Source organism: Crocodylus siamensis, chromosome 3, assembly GCF_052110815.1.
Source record: "Crocodylus siamensis isolate JL-2025a chromosome 3, ASM5211081v1, whole genome shotgun sequence".
In the NCBI taxonomy this organism is placed as follows: Eukaryota; Metazoa; Chordata; order Crocodylia; family Crocodylidae; genus Crocodylus; species Crocodylus siamensis.
In genome coordinates this window covers 225,031,251-225,051,049 of record NC_143397.1, presented here as the reverse complement: position 1 = coordinate 225,051,049, position 19,799 = coordinate 225,031,251, and the positions used below count along the sequence as shown (strand labels likewise).

General features: G+C 42.6%; 1 protein-coding gene across 3 annotated transcripts in view; it reads right to left on the bottom strand.

Moving 5' to 3' along the window:
* The window catches only part of RIMS2 (regulating synaptic membrane exocytosis 2), an 899,878-nt gene that overhangs the window by 577,466 nt on the left and 302,613 nt on the right, over positions 1 to 19,799 (bottom strand). The window lies entirely within an intron of this gene.

Genomic DNA, 19,799 nt, shown 5'->3' with positions numbered 1-19,799 from the left:
CAGACTCAGATGTTGATACCCTCTGTCCTTCTGCCCTGCAGGAACAAAGTCTGCTGTTTACCAGCCTCTGAAGTCACTGAGGCAAACTATACAGGTAGGCAGGAGGTGTGGCTCTTCAAGTCCCTGAAGAATCTTGAAAAACTAGAATGGCTCTTCAGTCCGAGTCTTAACCCTGAGATCCACAGGAGGGACCAACCATGTGTGGCACAAAGCAGCTCTTATGATTTTTTTTCTTCTCCCTCACGAAAGCATGGTTCAACCAACCTCTAACGTGAATGCATTTCCATACTGCAAGTCATTCAGACAAAAAGAGAACCACATTTTGCAAATACTGTCAAATGCAATATACGTTTCCAAATGCCACTAGAATAAGCAAGCACATCCTCATAAGTAAAGTCCTCCAGACTGTAAAAAAAAATCATCCATGAGTGAAAATGAAGGTCAAAAACACTAGGCAGATAACACTAATGATGTTTTCACTTTCAACAAATGTTCTTGATCCAGAAATCTGTGTCATAACCATCTGGAAGAGCTAAACACTTAAGCTCAACTCTTCAATCAGCAGGGACAAAAAAGAGCCACATCCCATCTATCTATACCCAAAAGATTCCCAAATATAGCTTCCTAAGGAGATGAAATCTGAATATCAACAGACAATTAACCCATCTCTTGGAAGAATAATGCACAGTTCTGTTGCTCGATTATCAGTCACTGGAAACAGTTATTGGCAGGCAGATTTAAACTACCATACTAGCTCCCTTGACATTCTTTGGGCAAGCCTCATGTACAGTCAGAATATGCAAACTGTGCAAGAAAAAAATCAGTGAAGCACTTTGTCTGGGGGTACTTCAGATGTAGGAATATACAAGGGAAAGGACTCATGAACTTCATTTTAAAATTGTCTCAGATTTTTACAAGAATTTTGAAACAGCAAAGAACAGACGTACTGTACAGCATCTTAGTAATGCTACACATAAAGTTCTAGAAATTATTGGAAGCGAAAAAGATATTCACTCTGTTGACTAACAATGTCATTAATGGGGAAGCAGTTTTAGACATAACAGAGAAACAGCCATATATTACTGCAATATAAAGTGCTTCTCAAAGTCTAAATTTATTTCTTAATGGTTCTTCTGATCACCCTGTAAAAGAACAAAATAGATGACAAAATGCAGGAAAGCAACTCATATTGTAGCTACAGAAAGAAACAGTTGGTAAATCTAAAGTGGCAAGACTGATGTTTTCTAGCAAAACAAGATATAGAAGCATATGGATGCAATTTAAATGTTTATTAAAACCTGAAGAAGTTCTTTGAGAAACAGTGATAACTTATGACCTTCAAGAAACAGACAATGGGCCTACAAATGCAGGCACATATGCTTGCAGCAGCTCAAAGAGTAGTGGCACAAATTTGTGCCAGAGATTTGTGCCTCAGCACACATGCGTGAAAATGCACTTTGGTGTGGGATAAAATATGCCACTTGGGGCAAACTGACCCTGCCCAGTTCCTCCTGGATCTTTAGCCAAGGGGAACTGGCCCCAGCAGTATAAAAAGCTGCCCTTCCCTGAGCAGCTCAGAGATACTTCTCCTCAGGAGCTTCTCAGGCTTCACTGGTTGGTATCTGCACTAGCCCCTTGTGCCAGCTGGACCTGCAACAGCATCCACACCCTGGGACCTACAACTCCGTGGCTGCATGCCTGCCAGACCCAGATGGGGACTGTGTGACCACCTGAACTGTGGTGCAGGCACTGCAGCAGAGCCTCCTGTACCTCTGGGCCAGCTGCAAGCGAGCCATGGCTCACAGTTGGCCTTTGGGAAGCACTGCTGTCATGTCTTCTAGTGTCTCTGTTCTGTCATCTGGGCAGGTATCGCCCAGAAGAAGTGCTCATTGAGGTGGCCGTCTTTGAACTGTTGAAGCATATCCTCCTGGCCCCAAATGCCCAGGTCAGCCACCTTGTCTGCCCTCCAGCTGGTTCCTCAGTGCAGGCGCTAGGCAGGCTCCTCTACCTGGGTTCCACCACTTGCCTCACTAGCAGAGAACCTAGCGTTCCCTGTTTAAAAATTGCAAATTCCCTGATAAAAAACCCAAATTAACTTATTAACATTCCCCAAATCCATGTTTTTCCTCAATTAAAATGAAATACCACTATAGGTAAAGAGATAAGTTGAGCAATGTTTTATTGATATATTTACAATTTTAAATCAGTTTGGAAGCCTACCAGTGCCTCTATCATCATAATAAAAGAAATTTAAATACCCACACACTTTGACATTTGCTTTTGGTTTTATCATAAAAAAATCAGAGTTGCTCCTGCGTGTTTCACTCACCAGGATACAGGGTGCTGAGGAGCACTGATATGCCAGTGCTCTGCCCTTGCCCCTCACACCCAACCCACAGTCCCGCCACTGCCTCCCACGCCTGACCCACAGTCAGCCCAGTACACGTGCCCATGGGCAGAACCAGGCCAACTCCTGCTGTCACCCAGGACTTCTGGCACCACAGGCAGAAGCTGCATGCCCTCAGGCTGGACCAGAGTGGGTCTCACCTGCATGGAGCTGGTCTGACCCAATGACATGTGGGGCACATGGAGGCAAGATCCAATCCAGCCTGAGGGCACACTGCCTGTGGCGCTGGAAGCCCCGGGTGACAGCAGGAGCTGGCCCAGTTCTGCCCATGGGCCCCACTCCTATTTACCTAAGCACTCTGTGGCAGCATGCTGGTGCAGCAGGGGCATGGGGCAGCTATAAAGATGCTCTGGCCAGGTGCTACAGCATCTCTCTGGAACACCCAGCCTCCAGTTGCTTCAGGTTGTGCTGCTTTTTTCCAGAGTGTTATTTAGACTTCACACTGCAAATATGCACTGTGCAGAACATTTTTTCATTTCCAGAATACCTCTTGCAGTGTCTCAAACCGCTTTGAACATGCATGTGCTCGCTTGTCTGGATGCAGCCCTTGAGGACATATTCTGTGTTTACCTACAGAACTATCTAAAGCTCTCTAAAGCTTCTACAGTCTATTGTTTCTGCAGTTACTGAATCTTAATCCAACAAAGCATTTTGTCAGAGATTCCTGAACTCATGGCCAAGATAAGGTCAACTGTTTTTGAACATCTAACTAAATCTCCACTCATGAGTATAAAAGTAGTAAAAGTGAAGAACTTGATTTAATAAAGGGAGGAAGTTTGCTGGCTACCAGTATACATTGTAGCAAATTAAGTATATACAAGGTTTAAAGGTAACAATACTAGTTATTGTTTCACTCCCAAACAAAGCAAAGTACTTTTGAATAGTTCAGAATACAGAAGCTCTTCAGGTACTTGGTTAGGAAGTGAAATCTGGGAATTTATGAAGCACATTGCTCCTACAACATGGTGACAAGGCCTTTGTACTTCCCTTGCTACTTGCCTACTTGGATTCCTCCATCTCTTGAAACATGTGAAAAAAATCTGGTTGATACGTACAATTTGTACACAAAGTCAAGAAACAGATTAACATTTTAAAAGTTTAGAAGCTTATTTCAATATATGCAAATTTCCAGTTTCATGAAGTTCATGTAGAAAACAGAGAAAGTTCAGAATCAAAAGCTATGGATCTTTCACAAGAAATCATAAGAAAGACTTGAAATATATTAGTATTTCCAAGAATATAACAGTAACCAAACTGTTTAAATTATATTATATGTGTGTATGGGATGACTAGTTTTTACCTCCAAATGGCACTCCATATATTGGATGCTCATGCTTTGTTCAATAAGTTTTTTTGTTTACTATCAAGTTTAGATATACACCCAAACCTATTACTGGTCCTTCATCTTGTGCTATATTAACTACTTTAAAATGAATATATATAGACATATTCATTTTCCAAGCTTTCTTCTGTATCTTCTGTATCTGTATTATACATCAAGTTTCTATTTCCATCCTATTTCTGAACTCTGCCTTTTAATAACTTTTCTTTTTTTTACAAGTAAACATTATTGATACTTTTGTTTTCAGCATTTTAATTTTTTTTTATTTTGGAGATATATCAACAGACAAAAAATGCACTTAAGTACCTTAGTATTCAGCTGCATCTCTAATCCAGCATTATTCAAAAGTAAAGGATTTATGCCTTCTACTATGTATCTTGCAATACCTTCTGTGTGCTAAATATTACATAAATGCCTTGTTCTTAAAGAAGTAAGCGATGTTTAGTTTTGCAGATAGTTCATCATTTCCTCTGAACATTCACTGTAGCAGGATTTTAGTTACTTGATATGTGAAAGCTTAGGGTACATCTAAATTGATAGTAGGCTCAACCTTGAAGTTGCCCGCAAACATCCTAAGTCATGTATGCTGCCCCTACATCCTACTTCAAACTTCAATTGTTTTGGAGGTGTTACTTCGATAATAAGTGTTTCCTGTGTTGGAAGTTGGTATGAAAGCAGCAGCAATTAAGGAAGCTGAGATCAGATGAATGATGACTAGAAAAAGGTATTTAGAGGCTGGAAATTAGCTTATAAGTAAAGCAGATCTCAATTAGAATAATGATCTGGGCAACAGCGAGGGTTAACTGATTTCTAAAAAGTCAGGCCATGAGAAAGTTTCTCCATGGCCTGCTGTGTCTGATACAGGGAAGCAGCAAGCAGACTTCCCACTCACGCTGGAAAATTGAAGGCATGTTCCACACTGCTCCATAACATGAAATAAGGTGGAACCAGGTCACAGAGCCCAACTGAGAGCCCTTGAGCTTTCCAGTTTGGATGTACACACCAAACTAGCAAGATACTGGGAAAGCCCAAATTAGGATGTGTGCATGCGATCGTTTGTGAAACAATGGATTATGCTGACAGGACAGAACATAGACATTATGGTGACCACAGAAAGACCAACCAGCAATGCCCACAGATGAAGAGACATCAGAAGGGGGAAAGAATACAAACAAAGGGATTTCAGAGCAACAAAGGGTCCCCAAGAGGGGAACCTGAGGCATGATGGACAGAAGGCATACCACCAGCCTGTCTCATTCACCCCACTGGGGAGATGTGGGCCTTGGCCTTTGACCTCCAGGCAGCTGACATGTGACATTCAAGAGAGAACCTCACAGTGAAGCCTGCATCCTGGCCAGATGTACCTTGACTCTGATGACAGGCCTCGAACTGGTAGATATATGATTGCTTGTATTATTCTTATCTGCTATCATTGTGTGCCAGTAAAATTTGCCTATTATTGAATGGAAAGGTCATGGTCAGTCTGAGGGTTTGGGTCTGCCCAGAACAAGGTATCTGGGTCATCAATCTAATGCTAACAATGCAAAGAGAAAAAAAGGAGGTCTTCCTCTGGAGATGGAGAGTAACTATCAAAATACTTGTGTTAAAACTGTATAACTAAATTGGTAGAACAGATATAGGTGACATTCTATTGCACCAAAACTGTTGAGTTTAAGGTGTAACTTCTTTGTAACTCCATTTCCTGATCATTTCAATAAAAGACAGTATCTGAGATTTTTCTCTAGATTGAAGGAGTCATATTATCTCTGTCATGAAACAGGGATTTATATACTTTAACTGTATATAAACTTTTAGTGAAGTTCAGACAATGAAACACCTAAAACTCAAACAAACAAGTGCTCTAACTGAAAGAAAGCCAATGGTTTATTTGGGTGTGGTTTACTCGAATCCTTCATTGATAATCCAAAACTCAGAAAAGTGAGAAGGGTTGAGGAAAGGGGCCAACTACGCTTCTTGAAACAAAACTCTTATAGAAACCCGAGTTCTCACTCAAGGAAGCAATATCTAGTCAGCTAGCTAGCACTCCAGGTGCATCAGGCAAAAGCCCTGAAGGGGAAACCAGAGACAGAAACTAGAAACAGGATACAAGTATTATAAACCAAAACAGTAGGATATGATAATCAATATTAGAAAGACAGCAACTGACAGAGATGGGTGAAGGTACTTCTTTGTAAGTCTCACATACCATTCAGGACACTAAGCAACCAAACTAGCAAGTGATTGGTTCCTACACAGAGACCAATGTGGGCTCAAATCTGAGCTGTGGGGATCTTATTCAACAAAAAACTTAGGATCAGCTTATATACACGTGCCACTTTATTCTGCCAAGATGAAATCCTGGCCCTAATGAAAGCAATGAAAAACTTTCTGCTGTCTTCAGTGGCAGGAATTATAACTGTGAGTAATTCCACTGCACTCAAATTTAAGCAGGTATCTGTTGGCTCAAATACGGGCTAAGGATTTTAAAAAGAGAAGGACATTTTCATACCTCTGCAACTTGTTCTAATAGTACTGGCTACAAACAAAATTTCAATCTCCGCAAGCTGGAAGCTAAAACAAAATTGCAGTTTATTAACCTTTTATCACTAGCTCTAAAATGCTGCAAACTGAAAATGTTTTACTTGTGCTATAAGAATACAGAGTATAACCTTGTCATTCTACAGAGCCCCTTTGCTAAGAATAGGACTAGTTAAATGAAGAAGACATTTATCTCTGACCAGAGACCACACTGCAACTATTAAAAGGAAAAGAAGGCTTGGGATTTCTTTATATCATTATTCAGGTATGTTCCCTTAAAAATATTTCTATTTTTCTTCCAATCTGGGTAGCAAGAACAGAAAACATTTGGTCTAAGGCAAACAGATACAGAAAGAATACTTGGTGGGGGGGATTAATCTTAAGTAAAGCCTTTTTAAATCTTTCCTGTTTTCCTTAGAGGTACACCATTACTGAAAGTTTGTATGTTTTGCATTAGCAACCTATATCATCATAATATAGGTATGCATACTGCCATCCTTCACTGATCTGAGCTAACGGTAAACTAAAACTTCACTTATAGTACTCAAACAACCTATTTAACAAGAATATATATTAAATTAACATCTATTTGGCTCACATTTGTCTGAGACTTGCACTAAATTTTAGAGTACTTCAACTTATAGGTGTTTAACTTTATAATTACCATTAATTGGTTAATATTTTTATTATGCTTTTATTATGCTTAAATATATACAATTCTATAAAAGTGCTTATTATTATTGTAAAATTTTGAGCTAATTTAGACACAAAGTGGGGTATCAGGGTGCAAGAATCTGCTCCGGGAATAGCAGCCCTTGCACTCAAGCTTCTTTATAAGTACCAGTTACCCCTCAAAAAGTACAACCATTTCTATTTCCATTGGCCAACATTAGAGAAGCAGTGGTACAGGAATAGGCATATTTTCCTGGTACCTGTGAAAGGGATGAGTGACAAAAATGTCTCACAAACATGCTGAAGTGTATCTTTATGATGGTCCTAGAAAGTCCTCTTAAACCCAATTCTGGCATGTAATTCATCCCAACTAGGTTTTGTACTTAATATAAGAGATTAGATTTCCCACCTTTACGGCTGTTACTGTTTGCTTTCAATAGCCCTGTATTAACTGGTGCCCCATGGGCTACATGCAGCCCATAAGGGGTTAAATTTTAACCCCGGTTCCTTCCTGCTACTGATCACCCCTAGTACCCCAGCTACCACAGCAGCCAAAGACTGTAGGCTCCCCCTCCCTTCCCCAGGTGCTGCTTCTGCTCCTGTGCCAAGGGCAAGGCCGTGGAGCAGCACAGGGAGCTGAGGGTGAGCCTGGGGTGCACAGTACAGTGGGTGCAGGGGCAGTTACAGGGACTATCTGAAGAGGTGGGGGGCCTGCATGGGCACATGTGTAGCAGGAGGGATCACAGATGCATGGTGCAGTGAGCAGGGAAGTGTTTGTGGGGCATGCGGCCTGAGACCTTAGCTAAACCCAGTGTGGCCCGCAGGGCATGCAGCCCCTGCTGGTGCTGCTCATGGGGTGTGCAGCACCCAACTGCTTCAAAGGTTAATGGTCCTGCTTCATGGCTTTAGGGCAAGATCAAGAGAAGCAATTTAGGTATAGAAATCAGAATTTTGGTGAAATTTAGGCACCTAAATCCAAAAGTGCTCCAGAAAACCCTCTCCTGGACAGTCACAAAACTAGGGAGATACTTAAATTCATTTGGCACCTACATTTTGGACCATAAAATCTCATAAGTGCTTACAAAGATTTCTGCACATACACTGAAATTCTCCGGTCTGAGCAGCTACATTGCTCTGCCTAACCTCCATTTTGATCCAGGTGCAAAGCAGAAGAGCATGTAAACTCTGCTCAGAGCCTCAGTAGAGCCCAATCCAATAGCTGTTCTGTAAACACAGATCTCCTAGTAACAGCCCTGGAGTGAAATTCAGGTTCAGGAATTGACCCACACCCTCTAAACTCTATTGTTAAAATTTAACAATATGATGGAAAAATCGAAGCAAAAAGCGGCCTCCAAGAATTATTACCCCATAAGTATTTTAAAATTAACTAATCAAAGGTTTCAACAGAAGAAGCCAATGCTACCAAAAACTATTAGCTCAATCACATAAAAGTGATTTGCATAAGTTACCTTGAGCTAAGTCACAGCCCAAGAACAGTAAGAACATTACGTGCTAAGAATTACTATAATGAGGCACTGTTACTATTAAAGACTATTCGATCTTTTTTATGAAATTCATTTGCATGAGGACTTCTGAGTTAACCAAGGAATAAGCATTATGCAGAACAAATGGAGATGAAAGAGAAGGGGAAATAAGTTACACATCATCCCTTTTATTGTATGCTAGCTTTTCTTTTCCCATCCTACCAACACAGTCAGAAGAATGTTATAGCTGCATGTTATAGCTCCTACTACAAGAAAGGAGAAAAAATGTCAGTCAAGCCCAGACTCCTTGCAAACTTTCAATGTAATAAATTAAATAGCAGATAGGAAAAAGTAAAAAAGATGTCACTTTTACCAGATGTCAGACAGAAGAAAGAGTGGTAGTCAGGATGGGAAAGTCCATAAGAATAAAAGGAATTACAAAATTATCAAATCATGGAAAAATAGGACTGGAAGGGGCCTCAGGATGTCCTCTAATCCAACCCCCTGCTCAAGGCAGAATCACCCCCTGTGTTTAAACTGTTCCAGGCAAATGTTCTTACCTGTTCATTAAAATTTCCAAGAATGGGGATTCAAAATCTGTCTAGATAACCTATCCCAGTGTTTAACCACTGTCATAATGAGACATGTTTTCCTAATATCCAATTTAAATTTATCTTGTTGCAGTTTAAAACTTGTTTCTTGACCTGTCCCCTATGGTCAAAGAGAATAGTCTATTACCATCACGTTTATAACCACACTTCATGTATCTGCAGTTTTCCTGCTAAATCTGTTTTGGCCTTGTAGGCCAGATGACTGGCACAGGAGCAGTCCACAGGCCAAATCAGGCATCGTGTTGCTCCTGAGTGCTAGGATCAGGCCACAGCCATATCAATTCTGCCCAGCCAGAACCTGATCCCAGCCAGACAGGGGCAGCACAGTTCCAATCCTACCATGCAGGGCAGAGGTGGCGTGAAGCTCTGTGTTGCCCTCATCAGGCTAGGATTGGGCTCCAGAGATTGCATGTTGCCACTACTTGGCCAGGATCAGGCTCTGGGGTCCTGCATTGCTGCTGATCAGCCCCTGTGGACCAGGATCATGCCCCATGCACCCAATCTAGTGCTCAGGGTCATGGGCCCTGGGGCTCCCTCAGAATCCAGGGGTAGCCCCATGAGCTAGATGACATGGCTGAAGGGGTTGGAACTAGCCTACAAGGTAGGGGTTGAGCACCCCATTCTAAACTATATTTTCTAGATATATAATGTTTTTTGTTGCTCTCCATGGGACTCTTACTTGTCATTTTTACCAGTGTCCTTTTCTTATTTAGTCTTGCATTACTTGGCTGTACATATTTATTAATAAATCCCTCATGCCTTTTGTTAATTTCTATTGCTTTACTCTGAAATCCTTCCAATTCGTCTTTGTCTTTGAACTCCCTCCAATTTGTCCTCATGTCCAGAATTGAACACACATTCCTAGGGTGATTATTTCGAGAATCCTATAGACACAGTCTAGACTGAAAAAAAAGATTTTTTTTTGGGGGGGGGGGGAAGGGGTGTTGTATGTTAACTAACGTTGTAATTGAAACATTTCAAGATACCATTCAGTATCTCAAGGAGACAGCTTAATGCCTTCATTATGCTGGTCATGGTCAACTAGGGGAAGCTTATAACTGAAGTTACCACCTTTTCATAGGTGCTAAAATGTCTATACCAGTTGCTCACAGTGGTTTAAAACAGCTAAACTATTTTTTTATTCTTTTTTTTAAAATGTAATAGGGACCTCCAAATCCTGTGTTTCAAAACATTCTTTCAGATATAGATTTTGTCAATGCTACTCATACAGCCATGATCTCCATGCTGGATTACTGCATTGTTCTACATGGAATTGCATTTTGAAACATTAGCTACTGCAGAACACAGCTCCGGAAGTGTTTCTCCCATGGAACACATTTTACCTCTGATCCAGAAGAGGCATTGATGTATAGCTCATTCTAGCTGCAATTCATTGTGAAGGTATTAAATTGTAAAGGTCGTTATGATTTAGACACCAGTTTCTGTCCATATTGCAGTGATGATTCAGGCTTTATCTTCAAGTCCTCATAGTCTTGTAGTACCTTCCTCTAAACCCTCCCACATACTCAGCAATATAGATCTCCCTTTCCCCAGTCATTTACTGGAAAAACAACTCCTCTTACTGAAATATAAAAGAACCAGAAAATATGCCCTGGATATTCTTGTGACATATGGACAGGGCAGCACCACTAAAGGCACACTAACTCAGGGAAAGCTTGTAATGTGACTGCTCACACCTCCATGCCAATCACCTTAACTAATTCTGTTTAAAATTAGTCCATGCTGGAAATACCGTGGTATCTTTAATTTCTTTATGGAGTAGATAAGAATCCTGCTTTTAAAGTATTATCTCCCATGACTATTGTACTAGTTTCATACTGGCAATATTTGATTGCAGTCAGGGTAAACTGCTTAAGAAAAAGTAACAGGTTATTAATACAGGTGTGTGAAGCTTCGGTCACCGATTCTATTCAGAGAAGATTCAACCTGATTTGGTGCCCAAATCATCAAATCCAAATTGAATCAGGAGACCCATTAAAAGCTCTGAATTGATTTGAAGCATCTGAATCAATTTGGAAAAGATTTGGTGATTCAGAAGGCAGTCTGATGGGGAAACAGAAACTGAGAAGAGGGGGTGTGGGGGAGGGGGAGAAGACTGCTCTGATATTGACATCTGTAGCTGGCTAGTGACTGTGATCTTTCCCTGAGTGCCCTTCCAATCACAGTGCTCTGGGGAAAGGACACAGAAACAGCATATAAGGCTCTGTATGAAGCCTTTCTCTTCCTTTTGTGAGCTGTCTGCCTGGAGGCAACAGCGTGTCAAAGGTACTGGCACCTGATAACCTCCAGCCACCACATACATGCCCAGTCCTGGCTAGAGAAAGCCATCTGCGAGGCATGGGCTGCAGTGTAGGGAAGGTACGGAGCTGCAGAATGGATGTCATCCCCAGACATCAGGTGCCTAAATGGGCAGCCTCCCACATGAGTAACATCTGAATCAATTTTCTGTCAAGGCATGGCAGGAGAAAGAGGGGTGCATGGTTGGCCCACAAACAGGTGGGCAGACTAAGATCTAACCAGCATTGGGAAGGCCCCTTCTCACAGGCTACCATCCTTGCTACATTCATCCCGCTCTGCCTTAACACACACAAAGCAGACAAGGTTCTTTGGGTCACTCTGATATCTTTTATTAAATCAACTCAATAGTTGGAGAAATATATCTTATTCATCTCTTAGCAAGCTTTCAGGTTTAAAAACCCTTCGTCAGGCTGAGGAAGCATCTGCAGTTGCTGTGTGTGCTCTTTCTGGATGGAATGAATAGTAAAGAAGCCAGACGCTGGGCTCCAGGCAAGAAAGCCAGTCAGTAAAATGTAAATTGAAGCATCAGGGGGTAAAAGACAGGTAGGGAGGGGAGGGGAAAAGGGGGATGTAGCAGCCAGGTAAAAGTGGAGGTACCTGAGGAATCAGATGTCAGTCAGATTATAGTGTGTCATAAATCCAATATCTATATTGAGTCCATAGGTTTTTATACCCAGTAGATTTATGAAGTGAAGTTTGTAGGCTTGTCTACAAAAGGTGTTTTGTAAATTCCCTTTGAATATCAGGACTGAGAGATTGGAGAGCAAGTGGTTTTCTTGTAAGAAATGTGTCTCCAGTGGTAATTGGGTGTTCTTGCCTTTAATAGATATACAGTGTGCATTCATTCTGGTGCGCAGCTGTTGTTTGGGCTCTCCTATGTGTTTTCCATCAGGGGATTTGGTGCACTGGATGAGATATATAACATTTCTGGAGGTGCAGCTGTAAGATCCAGGAATGGTGATGGTTCTGTTGTGGGGTGTAGTAATTGTGGGGTTACTAGAGATATGTTGGCAGGTTTTGCATTTCTTGTCATGGCATGGTGTGGATCCATTTGGTGTGTTTTAGGCCAAATCTATGAAATAGAATCTCTGAATCCAATTCAGCTGCACTGAATTGGGACAGTGACTCAAATCACTGGATCAAATCACTGAATCGGTTGAATATGAATAGAACACTCGCTGCTTCGCACAGACCTAATTGTTAAGTATTGTTTTATATTTTTCACCAGTGTACCCAGATCAACTTTCTGTATAAGCAATCTGTATACAGATATGATAAACTAGGTTTGCTGGGGGATGGAGCCATGAGGTAAGCGGTAAAGCAGGTGAGCTGGAGGAAACACAAGCAGGAGGGAGCAACAGAGGAGGCCTTCCCATTCTTCCTGATAAAGTAGGGCAGTTGTCTAGTTACCTCAGGTGTCTGTACATGAATGCAAGGAGCCTGGGAAACAAGCTGGAAGAACTGGAAGTCCCTGCACAGTCACAAAACTGTGATGTGATTAGAATAACAGAGACTTTGTGGGATAGCTTGCATGCCTTGAGTACTGTTATGGATAAGTACAAACTGTTCAGGAAGGACAGAAAGGGCAGAAAAGGAGGAAGCCTTGCATTTTATGTAAAAAAGCTATAGATTGCTCAGAGCTCCAATATGAAACTGAAGATAGGCATGTTGAAAGTCTCTGGGTTAGTATCTGAGGGGAGAGCACAAGGTGGTTATATGCTATAGATCACCAGACCAGGTGAATGAGGTGGATGAGGCTTTCTTCATATCTAGCTAGTAGAAGTTTCCTGATCACAGGCCCTTATTCTCATGGGGAACTTAAATCACTCTAGCATCTGCTGGGAGGGCAATACAGTAGTGCACAGGCAATCTAGGAAATTTTGGGGGATTGTTGAAGACAACTTCCTGGTGCAAGTGTTGGAGAGGCCAACTAGGGTCTGTGCTCTTTTTCACCTGCTGCTATCAAACAGGGAAGAATGGGTGGAGAATGTAGAAGTGAATGGAAACTTGGGCAGCAGTGACCACAAGATGAGTGAGTTCAAGATCTGGAGCAAAGGAAGGAAGGAGAGCAAGAGAGAAAGGACCGTGGAATTCAGAAAAGCAGACTTTGACTCACTCAGGGAATTGATGGGCAGGATCCCCTCGGAGGCCAGTCTGAGTGGGAGAGGAGTCCAGGAGAACTGGGTGTATTTTAAAGAAATCTTAACTAAGGCTACAAGAACAAATTGTCCTATCATCCAGGAAAACTAGCAAGTATGGCAAACAACCAGCTTGGCTTCACAGGGGGCTAAAACACAAAAAAGCTTACAAGAGGAAACTTGGACAAACAACTAGAGAAGAGCATAAAAGTATGCTTGGGCATGCAGGGTGAAATCAGGAAGGCCAAAGCACAATTGCAGTTGAAGGTAGCAAGGGACATGAAGGGTAACAAGAAGGGTTTCTACAAGTATGTCAGTAACAAAAGAAAGATCAGAGGAAGTGTGGGTCCCAAATCAATGGGGGAGCTAACCTAGTAACGGATGATGCATAAAAGACTGAAGTACTCAATGCTTTCTTTACCTCATTTTCAGAGGCAAGCTCAGCTTGCAGACTACAACATCTAGCAACACTATTTGCGGAGAAGATGAGCAGCCAACAGTGGTGAAAGAACAGGTTAGAGACTAATTTGAAAAGCTGGACATATACAAGTCCATGGGGTCGGATGAGATGCACCTGAGGCTGCTGAGGGAGGTGGCCAATGTGATTGCAGAGCCGTTAGCCATAGTCTTTGAAAACTCATGGCGACTAGGGTAAGTCCCAGACATTTGGAAATGGGCAAATCTACTGCCCATCTGTAAGAAGGAGAATTCAGGGAACTACAAACCTGTCAGCCTCACCTCAGTCTCTGGAAAAATCATGTAGCAGGTCCTCAAGGAATCCATTTCTAAGCACTTGGAGAAGAAGAAGGTGATTAGGAACAGTCAGCATGGATTCATCAAGGGCAAGTCATGCCTGACCAACCTCATTGCCTTCCATGACTAGATGACTTGGACACGATATATTTTGACTTTAGCAAGGCTCTTGATACGGTTTCCCACAACATTCTTACAAGCAAGCTAAAGCAGTATGGGTTGGATGACTGGACTGTAAGGTAGATAGACAACTGGCTGGAACATGGGTTCAGAGGGTAGTAGTCAATGGCTTGATGTCTATTTGCCAGCCACTTTCAAGAGACTGAACTAGGCATTGCTCCTGGGGGTCTTTTTGTTCAATAGTTTCGTCAATTATTTGGAAGATGGGATAGAGTACACCTTCAGAAAGTCTGCAGATGACACAAGCTGGGGGGAGTGGTAGATATGCTGGTGAGTAGGGCTAGGATTTATACAGACCTTGACAAATTGAAGGAATAGAGCAAAAGAAATCTCATGAGGGTCAATAAGGACGGGTGAAAAGTCCTGCACTTAGGAAGGAACAATTTCAGGCACCAGTACAGCTTGGGAGCAATTAGCTAAGCAGCAACTCTGCAGAAAAGGATCTGGGGGTGACAGTGGACAATAAGCTGAACATGAGCCAACAATGTGCCCTTGTTGCCAAGAAGACTTGCCAAGGTAAGTGATTATTTCCCTCTATTTGGCACTGGTGAGGCCACATCTGGAGCACCATGTCTAGTTTTGGGCCCCCCCACTATGGAAAGGATGTGGAGAAATTGGAGTGAGTTAAGCAGAGGACAACAAAAATGGTTAGGGGGTTGGGGCACATGACTTCTGAGAAGAGGCTGGTGGAACTGGGCTTATTTAGTCTGGAGAAGGGAAGACTGAGGGGGAATTTAATAGCAGCCTTCAACTACCTGATGAGTGGTTCCAGAAAGCATGGAGCTAGACTTTTCTCAGTGGTGATAGATGACAAAACAAGGAGCAATGGTTTTAAGTTGCAGCAAGGGAAGTTTAGGTTAGATATTAGGGAAGACTTTCACTAGGAGGGTAGTAAAACACTGGGATGTGTTACCTACCCAGAAAGGTTGTGGAATTTCCATCCTTGAAGGCTTTTAAGACCCAGTTAGACAAAGCCCTGGCTATGAAGATCTAGTTAGGGATAGTTCTGCTTTGAGCAGGCAGTTGGACTAGGTGACCTCCTGAGGTCCTATCTGACCCTAATTTTCTATTATTCTAATTAGTTAATTAAAGAACCATGTCAAAAGTATACAAAACTACATTTGATTCAGATCAGTACACAGAATAGTCTAGTAACACTGCTGATAAAAGTGTCAGTCAGTTCAGAAATCTGCAGTCTGTACTTTGTAATTGGTGTATATTAAGTTTTACTTTCATATGGTTAGAAGCAGTATAGTTTTTCCTGAAAAAGAAAAAAATCCACACTGATCATTAATTCAGAATAATTTAGGAAAACAGAACAAAGTTATTTGTTTCTAACAGACCACACAAGTCAGAAAAAAAAGAAGCCAGAGGCAACAGTGAAACTGGAGAAGAAAAGAATGTACAGAATAAAAGCAGAGGGAGGGGGGAGGAGAAGGAGGTTGCAAATCAGCAGTAAGCACTAAGTACGGCATTCCAATTTTTTATTCTATATCCTTCCTCATACTGTCTTTTTTCCTGAAGCTAAATGTGAGCTTTTTCATTCAAAAGATCTAGTGAAACAACAAACCTTTGCACATGAACCTCTAAAAATGAAAAGCAAATAGATCATGTGGTAGACCTTCACTTTCAAATCTGAAAATTCTTAAGCTCAAACTACAAAACTTGAGTAGTGCATTTATTATATATCTATTTAAGTTTACATATGAGCACTTCATTTTTTCTTACTTCATTTTATTTCAGTTTCAGCTACAATAGCCACAGGACCATCCCTAGGGGGGTCGAATTGGTGCAAATGCCCCAGGCCCCGTGGAGCCAGGCAGAGCAGCTGCAGCCCCTCCTGCAGAGCCCACCTAGTACTGGGGACTCTATGCCACTGCTGCTGGCAGCTTCACTTCTGGCCACTCACCACACCTCCCCCGCCATCCTGCCCCCACTGGCTTCTTCATACCTGGGCCCCGCACAGGCTGATTTGCCCCAGACCATGCACCCTGCTAGGATCATCTCTGAGCATCCACATTCATTTTCACTCTGACCCAAATCAGTTGATTCAACTCCTAAACACTGCTACTAGGATATATTCAGTGGAAGTTTTCTGTAAAATATAAGAACAGTTCCAAATACTTCCCATGTCAACAAAGCAGTACATTTGTTGTCTATATGTTGCATGCCTCAGCAGTGACATGTTTAATTATTATGTCTGTGATCACATGGATTCCAAATTAATATTCTCACTAAGAGGAAAAGAAGATGTTCAGATATCTTTAGCTCTGTCTAGCTGTGGGCAAAACAATATGACATATTCATAATGGATGAAATCTACTGCACCTGCATAAAGCCAAAGTATTCTGGCTCCATGCAGTCAGAATGAGCAGCAACAGGAGAGACATCACTCATCACGCTCATGAATCAGAAGCAGAGAATAGGTTTACTCTGCAGTATCCATGTAGTCACTACTTTAATCACTGGGCTAAAAGACAGGCCATGATCTATTTGTACCAATCGCATGGGAGTGTTGAAGTCATACAATCTATAAAATGCAGATTTAGTCCTTCCTTTAGTCTACCTTTGTGAGACTTTCCATAGCTTATGCTAGGCTATGTGAGTGACTTTCCTGTGACACACCAAGAACAAAATAGACATTCCTGTGCAACAAGTCAACCAGCTGACTACCTTGGTAGTCTACAGGCAGGATTGTAGTATGCCTTGCAACAGACCTGGAAATTTCATTCAGTATAATCTTCTCTACCCTCTTACTAAGAATTTTCTTGCAAACACAGAGCTGATATCTAACTTATCTTTGTTTTAGTTGAGTATAGTAAATGCAATAAAATCCAAATCAAAGAATAAAATAAAAGCGCTTTTATATAGAACTCTCAATCTAAAGATCTCAAAGAATGTTTCGAATATTAATAAATAAGCCTTACAATTCCCCTATGAAGTATTCTCTCTGCATTATGTATGGTAAACTCAAGTGAAGAAATATTAATTTTCTATGATTCCATGATTGAGGGCCAAATCCTAAATGACCACCAAGATGCCTACAGCTACATACTACAATGTTTAAAATTCATTCACTTTTCCCCAGAGGACAATCCAAATCAGTATAATTAGTAGGGCTGTGCAAAATTTTGCCCGGTGTTTCATTACAAAGCTGTTTCGACGCATTTTGAGCTCAAAACAGCAAAATCAAAATGAAACAAAAGCCTTTGAAACAGCTTCGAAATTAAATAAGGGCACTTGAAATGCTTAGAAAGTTTTGAATTATTTCGAGTTTCAAAGCCAGGCTTACTTGGCTTCAGTGCCGGTCCCAGCTGGCAGCAGCAGCCTCCTGTCATACAGCAGGCAGATCGGGGCCTGCCCAAAACCTCAGGAGGGCAGCGGGACTGTGCTGGACTCCTACCGGGGTGTGAGACCCCGATCTGCCTGCCAGATGACAGGAGGCTGCTGCTGCCAGCTGGGAGCAGCCCACACCCAGCACCAGAAAGATCAGTGCTGCCACTGGCCCCACCCGGTAGCACCAGCCTCCTGTCATCCAGCAAGCAGACTAGGGGGCCTGCACCCCACAAAGGAGTCCAGAACAGCTCCCACAGCCCTCCTGGGGGTGCAGGAGACCTGCCGATCTGCCTGCAGGATGACAGAAGGCTGGTGCTGCTGGCTGGGGTCAGCGGCAACACTGATCCAGCACAGAATCAGGGTGGGAATGGGTCCCCACATGAGCTGATTTGCCCCAGGCCCACCTGCCACTGGTCCCAGGCAGCAGCACCAGCCTCCTGTCATCTGGAAGGCAGATCAGGGGCCTGCACCCCCAGGAGCAGTTTGGCGCAGCCCCCACAGCCATCCTGGGGGTGCTGGTGGGCCCCGATCTGCCTGCTGGATGACTGGAGGCTGGTGCTGCTGGCTGGGACTGTGCTGGAAAGATTGCTGCTGCCGCTGGCCCCTGCTCTGTCTGCCAAATCACAGGATGCTGGCGCTGCCAGCTGGGGCCAGCAGCAGCACTGATCTTCCTGGCACTGGGTGGACAAAACGTAGAAACAGCATCAAAACAGCAAAACAGTTGTGATGAAATGAAACAGAACAGTGCTTTCAAAATGAAACTAAACTCAAAACGAAACATTGTTCCATCAAAACAGAAGTTGAAGCAGAAAGATGCTGTTTTGCACAACCCTAATTATTAGGTGCCTGGGCTTCCAAAACAGCAAGCAGGAAGATCTAGATGCCTCTGAAAAGTGATCAAGATCATGCAGTTACTCAGCAAAGAAGCCCTAACTGTAGCCAATAAAATACAAAGCATAAGGATATGTTTGAACTCCCGTTCCTTCTTGGAGCATAGATTCACAAGAGAGGGATTTCCATCATGCTGACATCCAAATTGTTCAGATGCCTAATGAAGAGCAGCACTGAGCTCAGTATAAAGCATGGCACTATATGTTCCTCCTTGAATGGGCCTCATAGTTGTAGTAACTATTCTTTACAGTAAGAGCACATGCCCAGGAAATTGAAAACTTGGGTATCTGGTCTATCTCCTGAAGGGATTCAAATGCATATCATCTCCTCAGGCTAGGGAAGAAAGAGAACTGGTGTCTTGGATTTCCGGGGCCCTAAGCTATTAGGCAAAGGATGATCATCTGCACCAGTCCTTTCTCTGGCTGAATTTTGAATTGATTAGTGTTTCAGCATCAAACAGTCATGAGTCCCCTGACCTCATCTAAGGACCCGGGAACTTAGGCAGAGTTTAGATGTCATTCACGAATCTGTCCACAAGGTACCTGCAGAGTTCCAAGTTTCTCCATCTCTACTGCTGTCCCAAGGAACAGACCAGGCTTTGCCCTAAGATGAGACTCTTTATCTTTGCAAACCTCAGCTCTACTGCCCTTATATGAGATCTCACAGCTTCAGCAGGGGAATCTCTACAAGCTCCAGGTAGATTCCCCTTGGATTGTCAAATACTTTTAGGTCCCTTTAACAGGGAATCCTGGCCCTGTTATTGAAGAGCAGCATGGTCCCTTTAAGGGCAGAGACTTTATAGCACAGGCAGCCAGCAGAATGGGGGTTAAGGGATAGCCCTGTAGTCAGGTCAGCTGACTGGGGTATCACATGACTGGAAGAGGGCTCAGGCCTAAGCTATATAAGCCTACTCCAAGGCTTGACCCAGTTAAGGAGGCCAGACATGAGAATTGCGGAGTCCCTGCCAGCAGTATGGCAAGGGTCCCCAAATCTACAGTGGGACTGGAAGGAAATAGCTCTGCAGCATTGGGAACAAGGAAGAGCTACCCAGGGCAGAGAGACAGAGGCTTGTTATGCCGGCAAGTGGCCTTTATTTTATGTTAAGCCCAATGAGGACTTGGGTGACTA